The sequence below is a fragment of the Dasypus novemcinctus genome, chromosome 8 (assembly GCF_030445035.2).
Source record: "Dasypus novemcinctus isolate mDasNov1 chromosome 8, mDasNov1.1.hap2, whole genome shotgun sequence".
Classification (NCBI taxonomy): Eukaryota; Metazoa; Chordata; class Mammalia; order Cingulata; family Dasypodidae; genus Dasypus; species Dasypus novemcinctus.
In genome coordinates, this window is record NC_080680.1 from 84,861,355 (window position 1) to 84,874,061 (window position 12,707).

General features: G+C 51.8%; 1 protein-coding gene across 2 annotated transcripts in view; it reads right to left on the reverse strand.

Moving 5' to 3' along the window:
• Positions 1-12,707, reverse strand: part of NTNG2 (netrin G2) — a 69,599-nt gene that overhangs the window by 23,293 nt on the left and 33,599 nt on the right. The gene's annotated exons all lie outside the window — the stretch shown is intronic.

A 12,707-nucleotide genomic window follows, 5' to 3' on the forward strand; every position in this document is an offset into this window, starting at 1 on the left:
CAAAATGAATCAAAGATCTAAATGGAAGAGCTAAACTATAAAAGTCTTAGAAGAAAACATAGGCATAGATCTTCATGGCTTTGGATTAAGCCATGGTTTCTCAGATATGATACCAAATGCACAAGGAGCCAAAGAAACGAAGATAAATTAGGCTTCATCAAAATGAAATATTTTGGTGCTTTAGAAGACATCATCAAGCAAGTGAGAAGAAAACCCACAGAATGGGAGAGAAATTTCGCAAATCATGTATTTGATAAGGGACATACCTAGAATACACAAAGAACTCTTACAACTAAGTAATAAAACAACAAATAACCCAAATTAAAGTATGAGGAAAGTATTCAAACAGATTTCTCCAAAGAAGATACACAAATGGCCAACAAGCCCATGAAAAGATGCTTAGCATCATTAGCCATCAAGAAAATGTGAGTCAAAGCCACACTGAGATACTACTTCATACCCGCTGGGATGGCTATTATCAGAAAGACAGATAATAGCAAGTGCCGGAGAGAATACGGAGCAACTGGTGCCCTCACAGTCTTTACCTGTATGTACCTTTACCTTTACAGGTGGGAAGGTAAAATGGAGCAGCTGCTTTGGGAAAGAGTCTGGCATTTCCTCAAAAGGGAAAACATAGAGTTCCATGTGACCCAGTAATTCCATTCCAAGGCAATTCTCTTGGGTAAGAGAAATGAAAATATATGTGCACACAAAACCTTCTACACAAATGTTCATAGCAGCATTATTCATAATCGCCCAAAAGTAGAAACAGCCCAAATGTCCATCAATGGATAAATGGATAAACAACTGTGTTAGGTTCATATAATGGTATATTATTCAGATATAAAAAGGAATGAAATACTGATACAAGCTACGACATGAATGAACCCTGAAAACATACTAAGTGAAAGAAACCAGTCACACACACGCACGAACATATATTGCATGATTCTATTTATATGAAATGCCTAGAATATGAAAATCTATACAGACAAAAAGTATAATAGATTAGCGGTTCCCTAGAGCTGATGGGGATGGGGCAGTGGGGGCTAAAGGAAGCAGGGTTTCTTTTTGGGGTGATGAAAATGTTCTAACATTGATTGCACTGATGCTAATTATATCTCAGAAAAGCTATTACCAAGTTCAAGCATACATACATACATATATAAAATGGATATGGGAAAACAATGAAGGGGTTACTAGAAGGACTAACGCTTGGAAAACAGTGTTTTATCAGACTGTCTCTCTGACAAACCTTCAGAGAATTTGTTTTACTATTTGTATAAGCCAGTCACGTTGTACCTTAAAGAAAGGCTGCTGAGTAAATAAGAGCTGATACTTGACCGCTCACTTTGCAGGAGGCACCGTTCTGAGAGTGCCACATGAATGAACACATAGCACTTCACAACAATCCTGTGAACGAAATGCCATTATTACTTCCATTGTACAGATGGGGAAACTGAGCTGTGGAGTAGGCTGCCTGAAGCACCCCCCCCCCCACGCCCCGCACCCATGGCTGGTGTGTTGGGAGCCTGACGGCCATGGTATCAGTGGCTTCCATCCCAGCTCATCATGTACCCAACTGTGAAGTCTTGTGTGTGCGTGTTTCTTAACAAGCTGAGCCTCGGTTTCCTCATCTGATGAGTGGAAAGCAATCATCCTGCTTACAACACGGGCTGTCATGAGGGTCAGCGACAGTAGTCATTTGCAAGTGACCGAATGAACGACACGGGTAATGCACCTGCAACATCAGGGTTGGGATGAAACAAAAGCGCTTGCACACAGCACGTGCCTGCTTGGGGTATGCGCTCCTTAGTTTTGCCTTTCTGGGCAGCTGTGATATGGTCCCTGCCAGCCTGGGGTGCTCTGTCACTTCCTATGTGACCTTAGGAAAGTTGTTGAACTTCTCTTGGCCTCAGTTTCCTAATCTGTAAAATAGGGATGGCAGTAGCACCTACCTTCCAGGGCTGCTGTGAGGGTTAACTGATAAATCATCCATAAGGCCCTGGCTTAATGCAGTCAGCCCTCAGTAAATGCTAGTATTCTATTCTTTTTTTTTCCATTTCTCATACTTCTGGAGACAGGCACCTTGGGCGCTGTACATGAATTAATGCATTACCTCTTTGCAAGACCCGTATGAATATGTTACTTTTATCTCCGTTTTACAGACATGGAAAAGTTAAGGAGGTTGTCCCAAGCTACAGTGCTGTAACCCCACTTTCGGGAGGGCTCGAGCAGGCAGCTGCAGAGTCTCTGCATCTGGTTCTAAGACGGACATGGGTGAAGCAATGTCCACGCAGCCCACATGCGTGTCCTTCCCTTCCCTCCCCCAGGCTGCTGTTCTGTGATTTCTTTTCCCTGTTCCAGAGGGCCCTTGAGAGAGGAAGTAAATAAAATAAATAGGCAAACATATATAAATAATTCATTGGGCACTCCTGGTGGAAAGCATGACACGCATTGTTAACGGAATCCTTATGAAAGTCCCCAAGTCACCACTCCTCCCATTTTACGGATGAGGACACTAGGTTCTCAGAAGTTAAGTGCAATGACTTACCTGGCTCTAGGTGGAAGAGGCTGGATTCGAACCCCGGTTGTCTGCTCCTAGAGCTGGACCTCCTTGCCTCGTTCACCCTCAGCACTTGCTTTATGCTCACTGATTCCACTTCTTGAGGGCTGGGGGTGGGGGCCTCTGAGCCAGACCCTCCCCATGCCTGCCACTCACGGTCTTGGCTAAGGCAAGGCAGCCGTAAAGAAGAAAGAAGCCCGCCCCCCCTTTGGGGTCCCCTTTCCAACACTGGCTTCAGGACTGGGTAGGCCATCCAGGCCCCTGACTGCACCTCCGGCCCCAGTTTTTCCCTTTCATCTATGGGATCAATTTTCCTGAGGAATTGCTTTCTGAATCTGACCTTGGAGAACCATCAATATCCCCAGAAAACCATCACCTGAGCCGCCTGACCCCGCTACACAGCACTTTTCAGGCCATCCATCAGGAAGCATTATTTAATAATGAGCAGAGCAACCGTGTGAGGCTGCCCAGCCCACGGGGCCGGCCACAGCAGCGGGCGGCTCCCAGCCCACCCCGGGGCTCTGGCCGCCTCAGTCCATGCCCTCCCCACCACAGAATGCCACTGTTTTAACTCTTTGGAGGACAGCAGGAGCGGCTCCATAGGGAGCACAATGAACAGATTAGCTGTGGGAGAGAGAGAGAGATGTGTTGAGTCAAGAGGCAGATCCTTGCTCTGGTGCTGCCGTGATTTGCTGGGTGACCTTGAGCGAGCCACCTCTCCTCTGGGCCTCAGACCTCTTGTTTGCAAAGCTGAGTGGTTGGATTACACGTTAGACTTTCAAGCTTTTATGTTTTTTTGCTGATGTCTAACACACTGTCTGACACAGAGTGGACTCTCAATACCTGCTGAATGAATGAATACATAAATAAGATAATGCACGAAAGCTCTTTTACAGCATCTGGCACGTAGCAACTGCTCAATTCAAGGCCAAGAAGTGTTATAGCTGCGCTCTGGAGTGGCAGGATTCTGTAGGCACCAGACAGTCAGGGTTCAAATCCCATCTCTGCCATCCAGTGCTGTGCAAATGTGGGCAGGGGACCAGCCTCACAGGGTCTCGGGCTCCTGGACTCTAAAACTCGGAAAACAGAATAGGCTTGTTGGAAGGATGTGATGAGCTGCTGCGTGCAGAGTGCTTAGCATAGGGTCTGGCACGTAGGAGGCCTCCATAAATGCTGGCTATTATTTTTGTTGCTAATGTTAATGACCAAGAAGTGACAGAGGAAGAAAAGGAGATGGAGGTGCAGGGATTGGCCTTACCTGGTGTTTTCTTCTGGGGGTTCAGCCCCCAAGGGATAGGACCCTCACTTGTACTGTCCTGCAATTTCCCTCTGTAGCCAGTGCTGCTTTTTTAATTTAAAAAAAATTTTTAAGCATAAGTATATTCCCTACGGTATGTGGGATATACTTATATTTTTAAAATTATTCAATGTTTATCTGAAATTCAAATTTAACTGGGCATCCTGCACTTTATCTGCTACCTCTGCTCAACCCCCCTCTGTCCTGATCCCTGACCCCTCTCACAGCCCAGGGCGGGTGCACTTCATGGCCCACTGGAAGCCTGGCCCTGCTGTCTGCTCACCTGCCTCCAGATGAGGGCCACAGCCACCCTTCCAGCCAAGTTGCTCCTTTTTCTCAAATTGATGAGTCCTTAAGCCCGAGGGGACCACAGCTGTTTGGAGGGAGCAGGGGCTTCACCTCCAGGTGAGGACCCGCCCCAGGCTACCAAGCTCCCAGGCAACGTGCCCTGCCCTGCCAGGAACCAACTGGCACCCTGACTTCACCCCACCCCGTCCTCCCCCGGCCCCATCGGGGGTCTGCCAGCCGCATGAAGCAGTCGCCAGGGCGGCAGGGGCACCAGGCGTGCCGGACCAGAGCGTGCCCTGCCCCGCAGGGAGGGGCAGGCGGTGCCCAGGAGCTGCCGGCGGGAACACCATCTGGACACGGGCCTGGCACCGGGCGCTCCGTGAAAATCGTGAGCCGGGCCCTTCCCTCCTCATGGCAGGAGGAGCGGGGTGTTTGGAGCATCTCCCAGACAGGAGAGCGTGAGGAATGTAGGTCAACTCCTGGCTGCCGGGAAGAGTGATGTCATCTGCTCCTTGGGGGAAAGGCAGGAGGAAGCGGTGAGCTTGGGTGAGAGAAAGAGAGATGGGGCACGGAGCTGGGCAGAAACGAGGAGGCACCAGGGCTGGCTTCCTCAAAGGCCAAACCCCGCCGGAATCTCGGGGCCTTCACAGCCATTCCACAGGAGTGGGGTGGACAGGTGGCGGGCTGGGTTCTGCTTCCCCTTACAAACCTACTAATTGCAGGACCTCGGGGGCTCTTGGAAAAAGCCAGTTGATTACCACTGCCTGGTCTTTTCCTTGACTAATTTTTACCACTCGTGTGTGTATTCAACATGGGGCATACTGAGCCTGGACCTCAGTGTTATTGATACTTTGAAGGCTAGAGCTAGAAACAAATGACTATTTTAAAGCAGCCAGCTGTGTTTTCCTATTTCTCTTGCCATTTATCTTTGGGTAAACACTGTTCGTTTATTTTGGGGAAAACATGTTAATGGACCATGGAGTTATGGGGAGGTCAGTCCCAAATCCTGTCTTGGCGTGGAGATGCTAACGCCTGAAGGCTGATGTGTCGCAGGATGAGGGAGAAGGTTGATGTCACCAAGACAGTTCCTTCTTGGAGGGCCTCACATATTTGGGGTTGAGGACCCAGAAGCCAGCAAGGAAGGATGTGGCCATGGGTCCTCTTGTCCATGGGAGTGTGGGGGCTAATGTGAGAAGTGGCCCGAGGAGCTACCCTCCCCAAACCGTGGGTGCCACGGCGAAAGGATGGACTTTGACATTGGTGTTCGCTAATGGCCATCCTTGAAGTCTTCCTTTTCTGCATGATCTCTCCAGGCCTGAGTCAAGTTGGGATAAAACACCCTGGCCTGGGGGTCTTAGGTCCTCTCTGAAGGACTAAAGGAGAGACTGTGTCCGTGGGTGGGACAAAGCAGAGTGGAGAGATTGGCCGCAGTCAGAGAAGCAAGAAATGGTCAGAGAGCAGCCCAGAGACACTGGCTGAATCAAAAGGTGACAAGTGACCCGAAGGACATATATGAAAATCATGACAGTATTTCTTGGGCATCACGATGAGGGGAACCTGGTAAAAAAAACTAGACTTTCAACTAATGAGACAGATACTTTTCACTATTGATATTTGGGTATCAAAAGGAAGAGAACTTGAGCACTTGAGACCATGTAGGTCAAATGGCTGAGAATGGGGGAGACTAAGAGCAGAGCTGCAGGCAGCGGGGAGAGAACTGGGCGGCCTGGGCCTGCCTGAACAACCTGGTTTTTCCAGGGTAATGTGGACAAATGCTGGCTGATCTTCCTCCTGGAACAAAATCAGGTCGGCAAATTGAGTTCATTGGCCAAATCAAATTTGGGCTTCTGTGCGAAGTCCTTTTATATTAAGTGCTTTAACATATATCACCTCCTTCAGTCGATTGATAAATCCTATTACCCATTATAAAGCCAGGACAGCTTCTGAGCACATAGGAGAGAGGCTGGTGGAGGGGCACCAGTGGGCTCAGCGTGTGGATGGCTTGGGGGGTGACATGGTGTGGATAGGAACGGGGTCTAGAAAGATACCCTCAGCCTGACAAGGCTAGTTGACTAAGGCAAGGTTGCTTCCTCACCCATGGGAGCCTGTGAGGAGCCCCAACATCCCCCAAGGAAAGTGCCAGGCCCTGGGTGGTGGACCAAAGGGGCACACCCCTCCTCCCACGGGGAAGCCAGGAGAAGGAGCTGGGCGTGAGGGTGGAAGGGGGGGCCGCGACGGGTCAGGGCTGTTGGCAGGACAGCGGGTTTTGCCTCCCTGTCTCCTAGCTCCTATATTCCTGTCCCTTTCTCCTCGGGAAAGAGTTATAGATTGTAAGATTGCTCATTTGTTCATGAATGAATGAATGAAGGAGTCCAACAAATATTTACAGCATGCGCATCTGGTTCTTGGTGCCAGCCCCGGTCTTTGTTCTCTCAGAACTCAGGACCTGGCGGGGGTCAGACGGGGCAGTGTGTCCCGGGAGTGGGGCAAGACCGAAGGGAAGGAGGCCAGGCAGCTCCCTGAGCAAAATCTCGATGCCAGGCGGCCCCTCTCCTGGTCGGTCCATTTTAGGAAGCTGCTCAGGCTGTGGGGGTGGGCGGGAGGGGCTGGGAGGCCAGTTGTGGGCATTTCCCCACGGAGTTCAAGGAGGCCTCAAGAACCCCAGGAAAAAAACGGGCAGCTCAAAAGGGGGAGCATCACCAAGAGTCAGCAAGGCCCAGAGGGCTAAGCCAAGCGTCCCTCGTTGACCCTGGACTCCTCCTGAGGCCTCGGTTTACCCGAGTCGCACCTGTAGCTGTGTGAGGTGCATCCGAATGGGAGCTTGCACATGTGGGCGGGGAGGACCACGCGTACGCGTGCATCTGGGTGTGTTGCCGATGGGTGCGTGTGTTTTGTATGTGACTTGGGGTTCGTGTGCGTGGCCTGGAGGGGTACATTTAAGGGAGCATGTGTGAACCTGAAACGCCTTGGTTAGGGTTGACAGGCCAGTGTGCCTTTGAAATGAACCATTCCAGTCTCCCTCTGGCTGGTTTCTGGTGGGGAAGGGGGCTTGCAGCCCAGCCTGGGGGCAGGAGGCAAAGAGAAAGGCCTGATAATTAGTCTGGAATTGATCTGCAAGCTCCCCAATCTGTCTGTCCTGCCCATGCCTCGTCAGCCCCAATTAGAGCTGATAAGGCCCTGTAAATGACAAAGCTGGGAGAGGGGCCGAGGCAGCCGGAGCCCAGCGCCTGCCTCATCCCCGCTCACTGGCTGGCGCCGGGCTTCAGGGGCCTTCACCCCGGCTTTGCTGTTGGCAGCTGCGCTCTCCACCAAAGTCGCTTTGGCTACATCTAATATTAAAATGACTTTGTCTTGCCTGCCCATCCGTTGACTAATGAAGGGCGGGGGAGAGAGCCAGACAGGAGAGGATATCCAGGGATTTGGTTCTGCCCCAGATGGTCCTCCAAGCGAGTGATGCCCCGTGGAAACAGGGTGTGTGTTCAGTGATTAAGTACTGAGCCCTTGCAAAGAACCAAGTTTCTCATTTCTCGAGCACCTGCTGTGTGCCGGGCCCTGGGCAGACCTACAAGTTCTCATATGACTCTCATGATAGTACAGACCCATTTTACAGGTGAAGAAACTGAGGCACAGGGAATTGAGACTTGCTCAGGCTATAAAATAGCAAACGAAAGAGTCAGAAATCAAATGCAGGCTTCTCTTTGATACCATGGCATGCTGCTATGGACTTGTTTGTCACAGAGATAACTCTGAACCGAGAAGATGGGCAACTCTTGGATGTCAGGACTGATAATGGGATCGTTGGAGGCCGTTAGAACTGGGGCTCCTGTCTTAAAAAGTAAGCCTGCCTGCCTGCGCATCCCCCCTCCTCCTTCCCTCCCTCTCATACTCTCCGTGGGACCCCAGTCGCTTCCTCCAGCACTTTGCTCCTGCCATTCCCCTGGCTCTCTGCACCATCGGCTCTTCTGGATCATTCCTATCAGAACATGCCGTGGTACCTCCCATCCTTCTCAGGAAGAACTCTCTCCTCATGCCATACTGACCACCAGCTCATGCCCCCTTTTCCTGCTGCCCTTCAGAGCCAAACTTCTTCAAAACCTTGTCTACCCCAGCGGTCCCCACTTCCTCACCTCTTATTCACTCTTTTTAATTTTGTCCAGTCACCCTTGAGCCCACCTCAAGCAGAACTTCATCCCTGTTTCCCCCAAATCTGCTCTTGACAGGGTCACTTTGAGCCCCCAGGTTGCTAAATCCATGGACCCGCCCTGCCCTCCTCCACCTTGACCCCGAAGTGGCATTGAGCACAGGCATTTCCCCACCCCGAAACCCTCCTCCCGCTTGGCTTTGGGACATGCTGCCTTCTGGTTTTTCTCCCCCTCACTGGCTCCACCTTCTCTGTGTTCTGTTTCTCTCTCCAACTTCTAAATACCAGTTTTCCTCCATCCTGGACCCTGCACTCTCCCCAACCCCCCACCGCTTGCAGGAGGTCTCACACCCCCCCATGGGTGTGAGATGAACCCCAGGGCTCCCCGGGCCCTGTCTCACTCATGCTTCAGGCGTGGGTTTCCCAATGCACTGGATGCCTCGAAGGTATCTCCAAACCAGCAGGTCCAAAGCAGAGCTCATTTCCCCCCAGTGTACAGCACTCTGGAAAACTTTCTTATAAGTTAAACATACATGTACCATTCGACCTGGCCACCTCACACCTGGGTATTTACCTAAGAAAAAGGAAGACTAACATTCCCAAAAACCTGTACCCAAATGTTCATAGCAGCACTTTCATAATGGACCAATCATAATTATCTATAGGTGAGTGGATAAACAAACCACTGCACATCCAGAGAGGTGGGGTACCGCTCGGCATTGCTGTCCCGGCGATGGCATGGGTGAACCTCCAAGGCGCTGTGCTGAGGGGAAGAAGCCAGTCTCAAAAAGGTACATGCTGTGTGATTCCATTTAGAGGACATTTTCAAAAAAAGACTGAACTGTAGGAACAGAGAACAGATCCATGGCTGCCGTGAGTTACAAAGGGGCAGCACCAGGGAGTTTTTAGGCAAATGGAAAGGTTCTAGATTCCATATGTGGTGGTGCCTACATGAATCTATCCATGCATTGAAATTCATGAAACTGTAGCCCCTGAAAAGTAACTTTACAGTATGATGCTACACAAAATAAAGCAAAATAAAAGATAAATAAAAACTTCTTCCCCTGCAGTTGCTCCAGTGTGACTAAGTAAAATCTCTATCCACCCAGTGTTTCAAATAAGAAACACGGGAGCTGCCTGGAAGTCACCCTCTCCTGCCCTCCACCAGCCAAGCCTTCAACTCTCCTGCCAAAGGCTGTCCCCAGGCAGTGCAGCCCTCTCCTCTCCACGTCAGAACTGGGTCTAGACCAGCGCAGTTCCTGGTAGGCCAAGGCCTCCTGCCTGGTCTCCCTGCTTCCCTCTGCACCCTCCTCCCCAACTCAAATATCCAAGCTCCACAGATCAGATCATGTCACTTCCCTGCCTAATTCTCCAGGCTTACAACAGAACCAGCTGCCTCCAGTGGCTGCCGGGCTGGCAAGACCCGGCTCCGCCTGCTCTGCTCTCATTTTACACCTTTCCCTTGCTCACACGCCACATCACATTCTTTAAGTTCCTAGAAGGCGCCAAGCTCGGGTCAAATGCAGGGCCTTTGCACGTGCTGTCCCCCTGCCAGGAGTGCCCCCCACCCCCCGGGCTGCTCCCATTCTCCCTTCGGTTCCATCTCCAGAGCCATGTCCTGGGACGGACTGCCTTGGACACCTGGGGTTCAGGTCTCAGGTCTGTTCTCCTAGGTACAACCCCTTATTCCATCTGGTTTGTTTCTCTCCTAGCACATTTAACTCTTTGTGGTTATTGGGTTCGTTGGTTCCTGTCTCCCTCCTGGACTGTAAGCTCCATACGGAACTTGGATCCCCAGTCCCTGGCTGTGTCAGGCACATAGTAGGTGCCCGTTAAACATATTTGCTCTACGAATTAGCGAGAAAACATGCAGAGGAAATGCCTTTTTGCTCATCAAGGGAAAAGGTAGCCCCAGATTCTTCACAATGCTGTGCAACCAGAGGCGTCGCTGCTGGTGGCTCCATGGCCAGGTCACTGTTAGGGATCCCCGTGCCTCCTGTGGCCACCAGCCAGACCGAGACACCCCTTCTGCCTCTCCAACTGAGGGGGGACCACACCTGCTAGGCTCCCGAGGTGAGCAGACCAGGGGAGCCTCAAGAAGCAGCCAGCCACCTGGGTCCCCCACGCACTCCTCGGCTCCTCCAGTTCCCAGCGGGCTTACACTACTGTTCTAGCCTGGCGTGAAGCCACAGTCCAGGAGGCTTGGTAAGGACAGTTAGAGAGGGTGTGCTAGAAAAACAAAAGCAGAACGCCAAACTGCCTTCTCCAGGGATTCTCCAAACATTTGGGGATCATGGACACCTTCTGAGAATGGAATGTAAACCATGGACACCCAGCCCCCACAGGCTGCACCCACAGGAAGCCCACGGATCCTTAAAGGCCGCCCTGGGCCCTCCCGAAGGCCAGTGGTCCTGGACACACCCTTCCATCGTGGGTTTTGTGTCTCCGTGAGGCTGACGACTCCTGTTTACCGGGTGCCTACTGGGTGCCACCACAGTTCTAAGTGTTCTTCATGGGTTGCCTCATTTAAGCCTCATGGCTGATGTCTCCATTTTACGGAGGTGGACGGGGAGTTTCTCCCTCCGTATAATGGGGATAATGATCCTTCCCGGGTAGGACTCAATGAGGAAATGCACGTAAATGACAGGAGGACACCTGGCCTAGAAGAAATGCGCAGTAAATGGCAGTGGATATCTCTGAAGGAGGGAGCTTCATGCGCCCCAGTCTTGAGTGGGGATCACGGAGTTACAAGAGTCGGCGCTGGCAGAATAATGTTTTCGCCTAATTCCCGCCTCGCCCCCTGCTCTTCCTGTAGAACAGCTGAGGAAGCGACTACAGCGCGGGCTGGGGACATGGATACAGTACGCGAAAAGGATGCCTTGGCTCCCTGGATCTCCTCCCTCCCCCTCCCGCCCCGCCTTCCCCGCTCACACAAACCAAAGGTTCTCTTCCCTCCCGTTGTTTCTATTCTGGTCCTAAGTTCCGTCCATCTCCAGTTACCGGCTGATCAATAGGGACAGGACGTTTATGGAAGAAGACAAGAAGGCAACAAAGGGGGTGGGGCTCAAGGGAGGAGAAACCCAGGCAGGTGGCGGCCCAGGGCCACGGAGCAGCCCAAGACAGAGCAGTGGGAACCCAGAGGGAGCTGGGAAAGGCGGGCTTGGCAAGGACAGCCTGGAGGCCGGGGCGGGGGGAGGCAGCCCAGGGGCCCTCCAGGCCCCTCCAGGCCCCGCAGGCTCTGGGATCTAGCAGGCCTCCTCCTGAGTAAAATGGGGGGAGGATGCCAGGCCTGGCATGTATCCAGCCTGCGTAAGTGGTAGCTATTATTCCTATCAATTAACATTTAATTATCGCTGTACAGAGCAGCCTTAATCTGGTGTACAAATGCCACTCTGTTCAGCTTGAGCACCTCCAGGGACGGGGAACTCACTCCTTTCCTGCTCCGGGCTGGCAAAGGCCCAGCTGTGCTGGGTCTCTGGAGCTTCTGAGGGTTGACGGGGGAGGAATTTGCCCCTGTGCAGCATCTTGGGGATGGGTGGGGGGTAGAAGAGATGACCCTCTCTTTCCTCTCAGGCAAAGTTTCCCAGACTTGGAGTGAGCAGGGCTGGCAAGGCTGTAGTGCCAGGGTCTGCCCACGTCCCAGCTCCCGGGGTGGCAGTTCTCCTCCAAAGGGTGCCAGCCCTGCCAGGAACATGCTGGATACAGCTGTGTCTCAGCTTCGAGAAGACATTGAAACTTCCAGAGCAGAAGGGGCACGCTGGTGGCTCATGAGCCACACTGGGCTGCCCATATATAATTTTTCACCTTGCACAGGCCTTTCAAAAGCATTTAAAGTAGGTGCCAATATTTTAAGAATTGAGATGCCTTTTTGACCACATGGGAAGATCTGGCCATCTTTGGGTTGCCGTCTTGTGAGGGGCTCGCGCTCTCCCTTTCTCCACAGTCCCAACATTCCCTCTTGCCTTTGCTGGCCTATTCACCCAGGGATGCCATCTGTCAGGCCCCATGGACATTGGGGTTTGTAGCCCCCATAAGCCCAAAAAGCATGCTTCCATACTTCTTTTCTACGCAGCAGCTTTTTGCGATGAGACGGTGTGGTAGTTTGAGACTGTCTGTATCTCAGAAAATCATGTTCTTAGTGGAAACAATTAAAAAACAACAGCTGGGGGGGGGGGGTACTGGGTTCCTGGCCGGGGGGGCGGGGCTCTGTCGTGGTCTCTAGGGGAGCAGCGGCAGTCCCCCAGGTGCAACGGCAAGGACCAGGAAGGAATGAGGGTCCAACAGTGACCCCCTGATACTAATGACTATGCTTGTGAGCCTATACACCTGAAATAAGAACAAGGCCTAGAGCAGCACTGTGCCTAAGAGTTCCCTCCTGACAGCCTCAGTGTTACTCAAATGTGGCCAGTCTCTAA